The sequence below is a fragment of the Belonocnema kinseyi genome, chromosome 10, assembly GCF_010883055.1.
Source record: "Belonocnema kinseyi isolate 2016_QV_RU_SX_M_011 chromosome 10, B_treatae_v1, whole genome shotgun sequence".
Lineage (NCBI taxonomy): Eukaryota > Metazoa > Arthropoda > Insecta > Hymenoptera > Cynipidae > Belonocnema > Belonocnema kinseyi.
This window is the reverse complement of record NC_046666.1, coordinates 78,327,091-78,343,983: the sequence shown is the minus strand read 5'-3', so window position 1 is coordinate 78,343,983 and position 16,893 is coordinate 78,327,091.

Here is a 16,893-nt window from a genome sequence, read left to right as displayed (position 1 = left end):
TTTTTATTTCAGGGTTCCAATTTTATTTTTAACAGCTTAAAAACAAGACATTGTCTAGGGTTAGTCTCGTTTTCCATTTTATCATATTTTATTTATTACTTTTATTAGTAGAAAATTTAACATCCAGACGAAAGAAAAAAATGATGACTAAGAAGTAAATGTTAATATTTTAACATATTAATAAATAATAAAAAAATATATAGTTTCACTTGTATGTTTACAACTTTAATAACAGTTTTTTGGAAATCTCAATTCCATGTAAAAAATAACAAACAAAAACTGAAAAATAAGGAGAGAAAAATGAAAAATATAAATTTAAAAATGAAAAGCTAAATTTTAGAACGGAAAAACTTTGTCTTTTCTTATTATTTCATCACTTCCCCCTTTTGTTGTAAATTGAAATTTTGTGAAAAAATTTGAAAGTAAAGCGAAAAGTGAAAGACAGAAATATTCAAATATTATAAGGTGAATCATGAGTGAAAAAAAGAACAAATTATGAGTTATACAATAGTGATAAAAACTGAAAACGAAAAAAGGTAATTTAAGAAAGAAATGATTACTGCAAACTGAAATATGACAAAAGGAAGTTTAAAACAGAGCAATTAAAACTAAAAGCTGAAAATATAATTTTTTTCGAAGTGTTAGTAGATCTTCATTTTACGCACAATCAGTGAGAAAATCACAAGAACGAGTCGATCAGATCATTCAGCAAATTTGTCACGTGCCTAGGTGGAGATCGATCAGCGGGATTTGAAAAGACCTCGCTTGAATCGAAGAAGCGTCCGGATTAAGAATTCTAACGGGAGGTAGAGTTAGTAGGATGAAATGAGCGGCACGTCCGGCGCATTACGCAATGAAAGAAACAAATGAAGCTTAATAGAAAAACTGCCCGCGCTAGAAAAATCGTCCATCGTGCACTTAGTACAGCTGCGCCAGAAAGTGCTTCCCTTCGACGTGAAGGCTACATGTAGTGACAACTTGTTTCACACTTGCCATGTCAATTTCATTTTATTAAGTCAGATAACACTTCCTATCAATCGAATCAAGACGAGTGATCGTTGCTACGACCTTCAATCATTAAACCTGTCTTGAGAATTGAAAGGCAGTAGACCAACGTTACTAATTGTCACGTGGAAATGAACAGAAAATCGAGAGCAAAATATAAAACTCGTTAATAATTTCGGATAAATAAAGTGTCAACAGCTTACACTAATATAAGGGGGTTACCTTCATTTCTTTGTCCAAAAAAATTTGTAATCAGTGCAAAAACTATTGGGCTTAACAGAAAATGAATACAATACCAAGGCGTTAATAGCCAGGAATAATTTAACGAGCATCAAGATTGTATTGTCTTGTTTGCAGATTTGTGAAGTCTATAAGAGAAATCAAAGTGCGAAATACTGCGATGGTCCAACAACGATGTCGCGAGTTGAGAACGCCAAAGTCGACCCTGAGCACGTCGTTCGCATTTTTCCCGACTGTACTACCACGTCAACGTAGCTGTGTCAATAGGAGCCAATCTAAGTACATATGCACACAGATGCATTGCAGACATTGGCGTGATGCAATCGTACCGCGTGCTGGCAGCTTCGAAGTCCTCTTCTCCCCGCGTGAACAGAGCGAACAACTACGGGATTAAAGAGATGACCACGATTATTAGAGATAAATCTTGATTAAAAGAAAAACCTTATACAGAAGCTTAGCTAAAGAACATCACTTTAGAACGAATCAAAATTATTATTTAATCCAAATTGTCTCCCAGAAGAGTAGAATACATCATTAGAAGAAGAATTGCTCGCTCGAATTGGGTATATCGAGCGCCATTTTTCTTGACATACATAGGCAATGATAAGATAAGAAAGTTTCGACGTATCCAGGATCAAGGTAATTCAGATAAGGTTTCATGACAGACATTCAGGATGCGACAAACTCGATAGAGTTCGAGAAAAATATTGCATTTCATGTTAGCCTTTCTTTGAATAGCGTGCAGAAAAATGTGTGTAGTTTGCTGATAAGTTCTTTATTCAGATAATTTATGAAAGATGTTTTTCTACTTCAAGACATGCCGAGTAAAGTTGAAGCTTTATCGTAATAAAATTGTTCATAGAAATTAAAGATAGGCTAAAAGTTTAGATTTTTTTAGCATCTTTTATCAAATTAAAGTTATGTGGAATTCTCTTTAATGGAAAAAATCGTATAAAATTATATGCTTATACTTCACTGATGCAATATACCTTCGACAATAGATTTTATCTAATGGCATTCGAGATACCAGCACACACTTGTTTCGTAAATCATGGGAATGCATATGGGGTGGATTCAGCCGCACGACACAGGGTAGCTTCGATCTCGGTAGTTTGGTGGTTCGTTTCTGCTCCCCTTGTGCTTCGGTCACCGACCTTTCCCACTCTTGTTTAAAACCAAATGCACTCTGCTCACAAGAGCTGAATAATTCGTAAGAATTTTATTTACCCTTCATTCTTTCATTCCCCGAAATTGAAAAATTCAACATCTCTCATAGTTCGGGTCTTCGTTTTTCAAAATACAATATTAGGTTCTCCATTGTCTATTATATTCTTATCAGAAAAATATTATGTGACGTGAATATTGCTACGAAAGTGATGACCCTGAAGAAAAAAACCATTTTTCTTTTTTTTTTCAACCATTTCCATCAATACAGAAGGTTTATGAATGTTGGAAGAGTAAAGTAAACTGTTAGCCCCCAACTGGTTGAATTCAATTTGTGATTTCAGCAAGGAATAATTTATCATCGCGCCATGTTTGCTGTAGAAATTGGCCGGGTTCAAAGTCCGGTCAGCTTAAATAATCAAGAGTAAATAATAATTTTTTCCTCCCCGGGTAGAAATCGGGGGTTTAGTCTCCACAAAAGCCCCCCCCCCCTTCCACTTTGTTTTGCAGTCGGCAGGACCAGGACATAAATTGAAGCCGGTGGAGGTTGTCGGCGGAAGTTTCGTTAATTTTTTTCGGCCCTGGAAATTTTCTCGGAAATCATTGACGCCCGGGTCATCGACGCTTGCACACAAGCTCAGTAGAAGGGTTAGAGTGCATGCTCTGCGTTGGTTCCCAGTTCATTGTGTGCGTTTCGTAGAGTGGTGGCGTTGGTGGAGGCTTGCCATTGGTCTCCCATTGGCCGGTCCGGGGATGGCTCGCCGCAGTCATCGATTTAGGCAGTCATTGGCTGACTCGGGCAGGCCGCCATTTTGAATGACTCCGGGATCAATACGCGGGGTGCAGAAAAAAAAATACCTGTCCCACCCTCTTACAGCTCCACCACCAACTACCCTCCATAGCATTCAATGCCCGGCAAAGCCTCCCAACGTGAGACCATCCACCAACGTGCTACGCCATGATATCACCGGGGGTTGCTCGTGTGTGTCCAAGTCATCAAAAAAAGTCTCATGCCAATCGCGCTGTTGCCGCTTGCACTCTGGAACCTCGTACGAAGCCCCCTAACCCACGTTACCAACACCACCACGCATCTTGCACGCATGCACATCCGTTAAAGTATTCCCGGTTCGTTCGCTCGTCGGCTAGCCACCCGGGATTCGGGAAATAGGAATTTCCAAATTGATGTCTACCCCTATCTGTACCCCTTGCAGTTCCTTTTTATATCTCGCCCTCGATGCACCGACTAGGGTCCTGCAACGCAATCATCCCCCGCAGATCAAATTATTCTAGAAATCATTTCGCTAGGAAACCCGAGGGGAAAAAATCAATTTTTGATGCCAAAAACGAATATTACTATTTCTTTACATTTTTTTGAGAGGGGAAGCGGTAAAAACGGGAAATTTTTTAAATAGAGGAAAAGATATTTAAAAATGAAAAACGCCATTTTGTAAAGCCTTCTATGATCCATTTTCCAAATGATGCTCTTTTAAGAAGGGATGAGGAACCTATCCCCGAGGTTCAAATACGGATGTGAAACTAGTGGAATTTTGATCTTGAGAAAATTTAGGATGAGCATTGGTACTAATTTTTGGTATAAGAACTATCTCCAGAATTTGTAGAATAATATGATTAACAGGAGTTTGTTCTGTCTCGTTGAAAGTTGCAGTCGGTCTTTGTCTCTAATTTATAGATCAAGTTATGAGTCATCTGGAAGAATGGTCTATTATTTATACCAAAAACTTTCGCATCCAGTTACTCCATTTATTTATACCAGTTCCACGATTTCGTTTCTTACCGCTCTTTCCGAGAGACTATCCCGAGAAGAAGATGGTTTTCTATTTTCATGGTTCTCTGAAAGACTCTTACGGCGACTGTCCAGGACGAACGCGTGTTAATTTATAAGGAAGTGTGTTTAGCATCTAGATCCAGGGCTTTGAATTTTTTTAATCCGTTATGAATGTACTGCGATATATTTTAAGTACATAAAGCACTGAGTGGAGCATTCAGACATCTGTCTTTCCCAAATTGATTATTTTTAACGTCCAGAGATATTAGTAATTAAATACAATAAAAAAATTTGTGCTTTTGTAATGCAAATTGAATCTTCAAAACTGATGATTATTTTAGCGCAATGGCGAGTTTGCAAGAAGGCGTCGATCGACAGCCTCCAGTTTGTCGAAACTCAACTATACAGATTGAAAATTTTCCCTTTAAAAGATCTTTAAACTGAACGCCATAAAAAATAAATTTTCTACTTTGCAGATAAGGCGAATTAAAAAATATGAAAGGGCGAAAATTAAGAATGGGAGATAAAAAGCATGCTGCGTGATAAAAGAGTACTTACTTTTGGAACTGAATTAATTGAAATAAGGACATAAGGCTCTCTTGGTAGCAACGACTTTTAGATCACATTTTAGTTATTAGGAATTTTATCGTTTTCTTCATTTTCTCGCTTTTAAGGTTTAGCTTTAAAATCTAAAGTTTTCAAAACTTGTTAAAAATATACTTTAGTCATATCTTTACAATTTACTTCGTAAACGTCTAAAGTGTTTCCTCTTTCTCCTTTCGTTTCCTAATTCTCTCGTTTCTTTGTTTCTCGACGATTTTAGGTATATCTAAGGCAATGCTTCTTTGAAATTTTGTTACTTTTTTTTCTTCGCTTTTTTTGTATTTTTCTAGTATTTTCTCTTCCTTTGGTATTATCTTAAATTCTTCTTCGTGGTAAATTTCGAAATGAGATGTGTGTCCGAAAATGAGTAGTCGATACAAGATAAAGTCTTCGGTAAATCAACTGTAGCTGTTCAGACTTTTTTCACAGACAAAAAACCGGTGTGTGTTTTGCAAACGGTAAAATTAATTTTTCAATGAAATAACTATGACAACACATAACAACACAGTGCGACGCGTCTGAAATAGAAGAATCCTCGTCAGTCTCAATCCGCCGCAGACTTTCATAGTGAATCATTCAAAGATTCACCATGATAATCCGCGAAAGATTTCAACCCCCGCGAGTGGAATTTCAAATATCGAAATTTTGATGACGAAAATGGAATCGAGGATAAGGAAGAATCTATCAGTGTCCTCTCCATCCCAAGATATCTGCCAGATTCGCCAAGGAGGTTCAAGAGATTCAAACCTCCCGCTCGAAAAAGGAAAACCCCTGTAAGAAGAAGACCACGTGACACGAGGAACGAATGGGCGTCTTTGCCGGGTACCCAACCTTCTCCACCAACCCCCATTCCACCTTTCCTTCACCCTTCTTCACCCCTCCTTCCCCTTCTGGTGCCATGCGTTTGCTCCTTGCGTCGTGATAAGACGCGCGGGTTGGTACGCCGCTCCCAGCAGCTTTCCCGACTTTTCTCTCCACGTGCTTCCCGCCAGTTCCTTCGGAATCGTCGCCGCGGCCTGTTTCTTCCCTCTATACACTTGAGGACTCCAAAGCCGCCATTGAATCACGCATCCGGCTCGAAGGACCTCCCGAGGACCCGGCAAAGACAAACAATCGTACCCCGCGACACAAACACTCCTTATTCTTGAATTCCAGCTCTAAAGAAGCCCGCACTTTCCTCAAATTTACACCACGTCCCTTCCGGATTTATGAAAATAATTGAAATTGCCGATTTTCGATTTTTTAGTAGGATTAACCGTGGATTTTCGTAACCTTTGATAGAGGCATTGCGAGCATCCCCGTGTCTGAGTAGCAACTGCGCCGTGGCCCTGTGCTGAGCACCCCCACTTCACCTCTCGCCTCCTCTTGCCTCACCTAAACCAAACCAAACCACCATTCCAACCCTCTCTTGGACGCGCTAGCTTGTCCGCCCCATCGCGGGGCTACCGCGTTGCGCGCCAGCGCGCCTTTGCAGCGGCCCTGCTCTCCAATTCCGGTGGATGTACCACTGGACTGTACATAATGGAGGACTGTACACTGCACAGGGTTGAAGATTGTACGATATATTGAGGGGGATAAATCACTGCATAGTGCAGAGAAAATTTCAGACTTTGTTGCACTGCAGAGCGGGCACTAGAGAGTAATGTGCATCGTAGAGTGGTCTACATTGCAGTCCATAGAGCAAAATTTGCATTATACAATATGCATCATTTTGGACAAATATACAAGTTTTGGAAATTTTGGAAAATGTATGTAACTGAAGAATACCAAACCGTAATAGTCTAATTCCCAAAATTAAAATTGTTAATGAGAGACAAAATACCTCTCGCAAATTTGACTATTAATTTAGGAGAAAAACAAAAAAAAGCTCTTGTAAGATCGAGGAGCTGAATTGAACTATAAAGAAATTAATCCTAGAAAGTGACTCAGTACCGAGGTACATTATTTTAATTTTGGGTTCTGGTCCAAACTACCTAACTCCATTTATTTAAATTTTATGTTTTTGTAGTTTTGAAGTTTGCTTAATTTCGCTTCTTTAAAGAATTTCACTTTGTTTTCAATTTTCTTTTAGTTTAAGCTCTGTATTATTGCATTTTTTATCTGTAATCTTGAAAAGTATCCATGAGCTCATCTTTAAAAATATAAGATTGTCCGAAGATTATTATAATTTTGGACCGTGTTGATTTAGAGTGTAGGAAGCTAAATTCAAAAGAAAAATGAATTTCCTATTACTGAGGAGCTGAATTAATACAAAAAAGTGTGACTAAAAAATGAAATTAATATCACTGAAAACAGACAAGATTTTTTAATGTTTTAGGCGCATGTTTCCTTACCTTCAGACGGTGATTTAAATCCTTATTATTAAATAAAAAAGCAAAGTAAAAACGAATTTGTAGCTAATGAGGTGAAGCTAATTTCAAACAATTTGAAAAACTTAGAAAAATTACCAACAAATATTTAAATGGCCACGAAATTTAAAAATACTTTAAAAAGAAAGCATTTTGTCACAATGTTCACTTTTGGAACGACACCATTCAATTAAATTTTCAAGTATACTCAGCAAGAAGCACATTTTTAGATTTGAGCAGCTTTTTCTGAGTTCGGTCTCATATCTTACGGGATCTAATGCGTTTCAAATCAGGCAGATTTTCATCAGTGATGTAATGTATTCTTTTTGTGAACATATTCTCAATGACATAACTCGAAAAACATTTCTTTAAAAGAAATAACTACACTTATTTGTCAATCAGCTATTATTTAATTTGTGTGCACCGCTTTTCGTGCGATTACTGAAGTTACTCGGTTATTCTCTGATGGGGGTTTCAATGTAAAAATACAACAATAAAAATAGTATAGTCCATATTTCTTGCTTTTTGGACAGTTGCTTAGACTATTAACTGTTGCATTCAAGAGTGATTTATTATAAAAGTAATGATTGCGGTTTGAAAACCTGCTAAATACATTACTTTAAAGGTCGTTGCCAAAAAGGTGTGAAATTTTGATTATGACATTTAAAAAATATGACTTTAAAGAACTTACTGAATTTTTTCTCTTTAATCAACACATTAAATATAGTGATAATCCCAATTTCAAACATCAGTAATTATATATGTAGAGTCCCGTGTAGAAATTTCTCAGGTTGGCCATAATACAACAAGGTTTCTGGTCGGATCCCGACCGGGCTACCCCTGGCTGGGTTTCATAGACAGGAACCGGGCGGGAGCCAGTCGGGCTACATTTTTCTCGAATCACGTTGTCCGGGGCCAGCCGGTTACTGGCCGGGCCAACCCTGGTTATATGCCATGGCCGGGAACCGGCTGGGCACTGGTCAGGTTAATGTTTTTGTAGAAATTACACATTTTTTAAGTTCCGTAATATTATCAAAGACGTAATTATGAATGCTAGATGAATTATGATTTGAAAATTGCAATTTAAATATTTATTAGATCAGTGAAACAAAAATGAGCTTTTTCAAATTAAAAAAAAACACTAAATTTTTTCGAATAATTAAAAATTTTAAATTAAACTGTTATCGATTCTACTATGTGCAACAACAGAAATGATACAATTTTTATAAACTTCTCTATATTTAGATAATGTTTAGTCTGTACAATTTCAAATTTACCGCCATATATAGCGCCTGCTGTGTCTGTCGTCTGCATATACACTCAGTAATTTTCAGTTTCGCACCTGGAACGAGGATGCTCCTTGGACTCACGTCGCGTCGTCTCTTCGAAGTTCGCAAATAAAATCGAGACTCGTGGTTAAAATCAACCTTATTGCAATAATTAGTTTGAAACCCCTACTTAGTGCACGAATAATTATTATTCTAAATTAAAGTATACTGTTGTGTATACATTTTTTCCTTTCTTCCTTCCTAACCTTAAATTACCACGTGGTTTCCAAAATGAAACAATTGCTGGGAGATTCTATTATCATTGATTGAAATTCTACTATAATTTCCTAGCCAGAATTGGTTAAATTGATTTGACTTTTCAATTTCACCGTATTCTTGACAATGAGCGTTAAAAGACAAAACAAGTTACCAATTTCTCGCCTAAAGCAACATTTCTTAGCCGCTATTAGGCCTGATTTCCCGACCAGCGCCCGGCTTAAAGCGGGGCTATCCGGCTGGGACCCGGCCGGATCCCTGATTGAATTCCTACACGGGGTAGACAAATTTTAGAATGTAAATTCTTTATATCCGAGTTTTTGAGTAATACAAGTTATTCGAAATAAATTTCTTCCATTTAAAAAACTATAGTTAACCATACTACCTTCAAATAAATACTGATTTGAATATACATTTTAGTAAGATTAATAATGATAGTTTTTAATAAATTCTCTATTCTCTGATGATTTTCGTTTTATACTCAAACCAGTGATGACAGTGTGACGAATACTAACGAATAATTAATATCTAAATTATTTTTGAAATGTTTAGAGTGGACAGAACAATTTTGAGAAATGTTGACATTTTTGTGTGCTCCATTCCAGTTTTATTCTTACTTTATTAGAAATAATCATTAAAAAATAAGCGTTGCTGACTTTTCAAACACGAAAATCATGATGCCCATTTTGCAAAATGTTGGCCATATAGGATTTATGGACATTCGTGTGATTTTGTAAAAACTTATTCAGGAGACAAATTAATAATTTTTTGTTGTCAGATTTTTTAAAGTTATTCTTTTCGAGTTCTATCCTGAAATATGAGTTTCGCCGAGCGCAAACAAAACTTTGGGTATAGAGTTAAAAACTCAATTAAGCACATTTAGAAGTAAATTATTGTTCTTTATTTATAATGTTGAAACATTAATATATACTCCTTTGATATAATTAATTTAGCCTTGTATTGTTTAAAAAAATCTATTAAATTACGAAAATGGTCAAAGATCCTTATACTAAATGGCAGTAATAAAATTCTATTGATTTTTTTTTAACATAATTTATTCTTGTATCTTTTAGTTCAATACAAAAACAATTTTTTGTATTTTTTCATTTTTATTGTAAATGGTTTAAGTTTCCGAAATAGGGGTATCAAGAAAATTTTTATTTTTTACTGAGATCAGTCTAGTTTTAAATTCTTATCAGAGAAGGTATTGGATTTGTGTAATATTTCCCCCCCCCCCCCCCCGTCCATCTTTGTTAAATGTTCACGTCTTGAGACCCCACGAACCCAAAAAAAAAATGTTTTTACGACTGTTTCTGTCTGTCTGTATGCTGTATGTCCTTATGTACGTCTGTATGTCTATCTTTGAGCACGATAACTTTTAAAATAACCATTCTATTAGATTGACTTTTGTTATAGTCTTCAAGTGCCGGAAACTGTTGGTCTACCTCATTAGTACTAAGTCATAGACTCTTTTAGTCAATGTCTTTTTATGAAAAATTCGAAAAAACATTTTTTTTGCGGTTTAAAACCTACAGTGCAAAAATTTGAGAGAAAAAAGTCAGAAAAATCCACAGATTTTCAACAAACACTTGTAAAAGTTTCAATTCTTACATGTATGAAAATAGAAAAATGCGTATGTTAGTGAAATGTTTTTTTTTTCTTAAAAACTCTTTGATAGATTTGTTTAAAAGTCATAATTTCTTAGTGACTAAAATCATTAGAGATTTTTATCCAACTGCTATGGATTGAAATCAATTTCAAATAAGTAGAGGAAGCTAGCATTGCAAAAATATGTTTTTGAATTTATTTTAAGGGATGTTTTAACATCGGTATTGAAAGATACATATTTTTATTGCCTTTTCTTTATAATTAAAAAAGAGTGCATTCTATAACAAAAATTATTATTAAACATTTTACGATTTGAAACAAAAATGAGCATCCTAACGTAAAATGGTTTCAAGAAAAATTTTAGATGTAATTCAGGCGAAAAATGTTAATTTCTTTATTTTTAACATATTTTTATAAAAAGAGTTCATAACAAAGCTTCTAGACCTTTTTTGGTTGAAAAACTTTCTTTTTCACATTTTCCGCCTCTTATGTCGTTGTTCCAAACATTTAATATATTATATATATATATATATATATATATTTTTTTTTTAGGATACACCGAGAAAAATGGATGTTTAAAAGTAAAATCTAGATGCTCAGCGTTAACATATTATGTGTTTAACTGCAGGACAACAATCTAGATGTTCGAATTTAGCATCTGTAGATCTTAAAAAGTGAAATGTTACCCTCTAACAATCAAAATGTTCAATTGAAAAATCCGAGATATTACATATATGGTTCTGTCAAATTACGTCTGTAAATATTTGAGGAGTTTACTTATTTATGGTCATTTAAGGAATTAATTGATTACTTATTTGTGAATTTTTAATGAAACTTTAATGTTCGTACACGAACGAAAAACATATAAAGGGTATAAAATGTCGACCAGATGATGCATTTTGTCAAGTTGGGGTTGTATTCAATATTTCTAATTCAAAATAAAAACGGGGATGAATAATCGGAGAACGAATGATCTGTAATCTGAATTAAATATTCTATCTATTCTAAGTTACTTGAACCCAAATTTTATTTCAAATTTATAAACCTTTTTTCAAATGTGTTCAGTCAATAAACCTAAAACATAAGATCGTTGTTCTCTTATTTAGACAGAAAAAAGTCTTTATCCAATTTTATTTAAGGACATCTAATTTTTATTCTTTGGATATGTTCCAAAATTGTAACATTCCATAATTTTAGTATTGAATATATATAGCTTTCAAATATAGTCGTGAAATTGCAATGCGCGATGCGCATGCGCTCAAACGGCTTTAACAGATGAATACGTTTCAGTTTAACATAAAAATATTTTTATGCCTAACATCTCAAAAAGATGTTAAATTTTTGGCATGAACATCTACGTATTAGGTGCTATAACCTTACCCTTTGAACATCTACATTTGAACATCCATTTTTCTCCGTGTAGCTGCAAATGAAAATTTGTGCAAGAAAAGGAGCAAATATTAAAGTTATCATCAAAAATAAAATTTGGGCTTTATTTTGCAATATATGAATAAGTGGCCTTAGAAAGAGATAAAGAAATAAACATAATATACATTTGTTATAATAGAGTTGAACCTAATGTAGAACAGTTTATATTTTGAACAAAATCAAGTGCGAAGAATAAGATGCATGATGAGAATGTGTTCATTAAAGCTGAAAGAGCTTTAACAAAAGAAAATTCAAAATCGTCAAATTACAGTTGTCGATGCTTTGGCCTTTAATTTTCAAAGATCTTTGAACAAATATTAAAAAAATACAAAAACCAAGCGCGTAGCGGAAGGTGAATACTTAATCGAGCGCGGAGCGCGAGAACATCAGTCGCGCGCCCTTGCGGGCAAAACGACCCGCGCGCGATTACAATCAGCCCGCGCAAATTGTGTTTCGTTCGGAAAAAATAAAAAATAATAAAACGTCTAATATTTTTTTCAAATTCCTCGCACTTGTGGCATGCGCTCGTTCGCTACAAAATAACAAATTTCTTTCGTGTACACTAAAGAAAAGATAAGAATTGGGTTAGATAAAATAAAATTTTTTCAGCAACGTATTTCGTTTTGGAGTTGTATACTTTTTCTTTTTCGTTATTTTCTACATAAAGAATGTACAACTTTGGAATTATTAAATAAAATTTGGCTTTACTTGTGACTAAAATTCACCCACATTTTTGAGTAAAAAATGTTCCTAAAGAAAGAGATGTTGGTAATTCTATTGATGCTGGAAAAAATAAGAATATTACTTTGGCATACGTAACAAGAAGATGCTACTCTCTAAATCTGAATCAACGAAAAGTACCTATACCGCTTATTCAAATCAGCGTATATACGCTGGCAAATCAGTGGAATTTATCTGTTAATTAGTAAAACTTCACTGATCAACAGTTTAATTTCACTGTTGTAGAAGTGTACATACGCTGATTTGAATAAGCGGTATACCTATCGATGATTCAGATTTAGAGAGTATGTTGATATGTTAAATTTGAAAAATGATAGTATAGTTGCTTATACAGGGAGTTCAAAAACATTTCAAAATATTTAGAACTTATTTCTCCTTATTTATTACTTCTTTGTTAATGCATGGTTGATGCCAACATCTGATACTTATTTACTGATTGTAACCTTCTAGTACCTCTGGCCAGTGGTACTAGTTGTAGCTCTTACATTTCTGGACATCCTATAAACTCTTTCACAATTCTTGTTTAAAAAACAGATAGTAACCCAACGTTAAATTCGGATATGTGACGGCGACTGATCCTAAATGATACAGGCTACTCATATTTGATATGGATTTTCATCTTATGATCTTTCAACGAAAAAATATATGCTTCCATTCCTGACTATTATTGTGCTAGAAATAGAATTCGTAAAAGGAAAGGGTGAGAGTGTGGATACTGCGAGTCGTTTGCATCAAAGCGGATCGTTCGTTACGAGTCGGTCAAAGCGAAAGGCCTATTTGAAGAAGTAACGATCGATTGCAAGTGTCGGACGTCGGTGGAGTGCAAACGAAAGGGTTCAGGAGAGATATCGCGATCCTCTCGACTTCGTGCCACCTGTGCAGGCCGTATGCGATCTGTACCATCCTAATAAGATCCCAGCAGGGTATCCCGGTGAAAGGCTCACGCCAAGGAATGCCGCTGGAGAATTTCTGCAGGCGAAGCACGCGTTGTGCTTGCTTGCGTAGGTGTACTCGAGTAAATGTGTTAAGGGGGTGGTTTCGAGCCCCGAAGCGCGATGTAGTGGGCTGTGGTCAGTGACGGGATTGGAAATACGATGGTGGTTGCGCTTGGTACGCAACCACTTTCCCCACCGCCCCTCACTCTGGATCATTGGATGTAACTCTCTCTCTCTCTTTCTCTAACTGTCTCTCAAACAACCAGTTTGTACGGAGTGTACAGTCCCCACAGGCGAAAGCGACGAAATCGCATCTCCTGTAGGTGAAGGCTGAACAGTGAACATATGCAGGAGCCCTATAAAGTACGTTGTTACACGATATGTAGTTTGAAAAATGTACGATGAATGGTTTTAGGATTGTTGCTTGTTAGCTTCAAGAGATAAGTTTTTATAAAATGTATCGTATATTTTTATCTTACAATATCTGTTGCAATTGTGGTCATTTTTGATCGGGGAAATAGATTTTAATCACTATCAACAAAAAATCTGATGTCAGGTGAGATCAACTTAGGGATTTTGCAAAAACTTTGTATATTATTAAAAATTAGTAGGATCATTAACGTTCGAAAATATTGATCACCATAGAAGAGTATTTCAATTTTGAAACATCGTCCAACATCAGTATCATCCAATATTAGCACAGATTTAATATACAGGACCACACAAAAAATTATCAACTGTAGCCATAACAAGAGTATGCGTTCCATATATAGATTGTCCATCGCCTAATCCGAATCTCAGAGCAAAATATTTTTAACATGTCAAGTTTTCGAGAATATTGAGTTTTTAGTTTTTTTTTTAATAAACGTAGAACGACAAATGTTACATTCTAGACTTGTAATATAACTTGTATTAATAATTAAACCTTGCACTTTAGGATGATTTTTCACTGGTTTTTGCGGTACGTACGCTCGCTCACAGCTCCTCTCAACCACACGCAGCGTAGTGCCTCTAAATTAGAACATCACTTTCGCGCCCTGAGTTGAAAAAAATTAGAAAATTCAATTTTCTTACAAATTTGATGTTGTTAAAACCATTTTTTTAGTCCTATATAATACAAGAAACAATTGACAATCATCAAAAAATACTTATTGCTTTTTCCCGATATTTTTACCCCCGCACATAACGCTTTTTCTATAGTAGGTGTGTGTAAGTTTAACATTGGCGTAGCGCTTGATGTGTCTCCCTCCCCTTAAAGGCTTTCCGTATTTTTTGAACGGCCCCTTATCAATCTCACGTCTACAATCACTCATGGCGCTTATTTCCGAAACGGATTTCTCCATGGTATGGACATCACTGTCAAAATATATTTGGTGATAAAGTACGAATAGCCGGCTTTTTTGAGTACGAATAACGGGATACGGAAAAGAGACTATTTGTACATTTTTCAGTATAAATAGCTTGGATTTTTGCAGTTCACATAGACATTGGCTTAAAAATATATCGAACATCATACAACATCCCCTAATGTGGCCTAAAATTACACAGTTTTCTACACCATGCAAGGCGATCCAATACAACCCATGTGATGTTGGATTAAAATTTTTTGCTTCTTTAATAGAAATAATTAATTTTATGGACAAAATGTGAACTAAATTGAACTTACAAAAATATTTTTTTTGTGTTTTCTTTCACGAAGTGTAATAGCAGCTGTCTTAAGGTCTTCAAGTTAATTTGTTATATGGTATAGAGGCTTATCAACTCTTAAACACAAACCAATTTAAAAAAAAAGTTTAATAAAAAGTTGAATGCGCCAGTAATATTATGGTGAAAACCAATTAAATGTGCAAGAACGGTCCGAAATGGCCATTATTCAATATATTGAACTGGATAACTCAATCCTTTAATAAAATTAATTAACAACAACAAAAATTCAAGAAAAAAATGTTTAAATAATGAAAAAGAAATTGAAAAAATCTATTCTTGCCTTCGACAGTGTTATTATCATATTTTTTACTGTTTATGAGTGGCCGAATACGTCAAGTGTTCCCGCCAAAAATTATTTTTTTGATCGGGTTAAGACTTGGCTGAAAGTCCTAGTGGACTCTAGTAAAGTTCTCACAGTTTCACGCGTTTTTTATACATTCACGTAAGTGTACCTTCTTTTAAGATGATCCGATTGGACTTTTATTGTAGTGTTTTGGTAAGCTCTTTTCATTTGATTTATGACTATTGCAAATATATAAATAAAACAATTATATATATATATATATTTTGTTTTTCAAAATCTAAATTGATATTTTGAAGAAAAAAAAACATTTAACCCAATTTTGTTTTTATTTTCGTAAATAGTTTTTTTTTTATACTCTTTGAAATCATTTAGAATAAAAAGTGGACCGCAAATTTTCTTTTATAGTCAAATTTAGATTTTTACGCTTATTCTGAACAAAATAAAAGGTGTGAGATAAAATATATAACCTGATTCATATGTTTCGGCACATATAATTATCTCAAAAATGTTAAATATAATTTTAGGGAAAATTAGACATGACATTATTCGTGCCCTAGTGCTGCGGATGTTTAACGTGGTATCATCGAGCGTAAGCATCTAAATTTGACAAAGAAAATTTTCGCGGCCCACTTTATATATCTACATTATTTTAAAGAGTATAAAAAAAACTATTTTTTAAAATAGAAAATTTTTTTAATGTGTTTTCTTCAAAAAATCAATTTTGATTTTCAAAAAAATTTTATTTTAATCGTTATAATAGCTTTAAAGTAAATGAAAAGAGCTTTCCATTGACAACCAGTTGATAAATGAACCTATAGTTTAGTGGATTAATGTAGTGGCACTAGGACTATATACCACACAAGTTTCAAACTTATCTAAAAAAACTTTATTTTAGGTGGAAACACTTGACGTATTCTTTCCCATGTATGCAATATTCTTAATTATAACTTCTCTTTATTACAAACTACTGATGGCTCCGTCATCATCAAATTACTTAAAATAAAAAATGTAAGAGCCGAAAGTTGCACATTGTCTAATTTTAAATTGATTAAGTTGAGTAATTAAATATATAATAAATAAAAATACCTTCAAATTTGGTAAAAAGTATATGAATTCGCCAAAAATTAAATCGACAAAAATTCTGTAATTTAAAATAAAGAGATGATAGTACTGAACATTTTAAACGCAACCCTTTAATGTTTATCAATCTGAACTTCGAGTACGTTTTAAACAAAATAATTTTAGAATTAATCATTTATAGTGTCATAGTGTGAAAATTTAAAAAATAAACAATTTTCATTATGTAGCGTTCATAGATTTAGAATTTTTAAGAGGAATCGTTTGAAATTAAAAAGAGTAAAACTCAAATATATTTCAGTTTCGTACAATGTTACATTGAAAGACTTGAAACTGGATTCATTCAAATTTGAAAGCCTTGAAAATTAAATAATGTATCTATAGTTGAGATTTTAAAATTAAA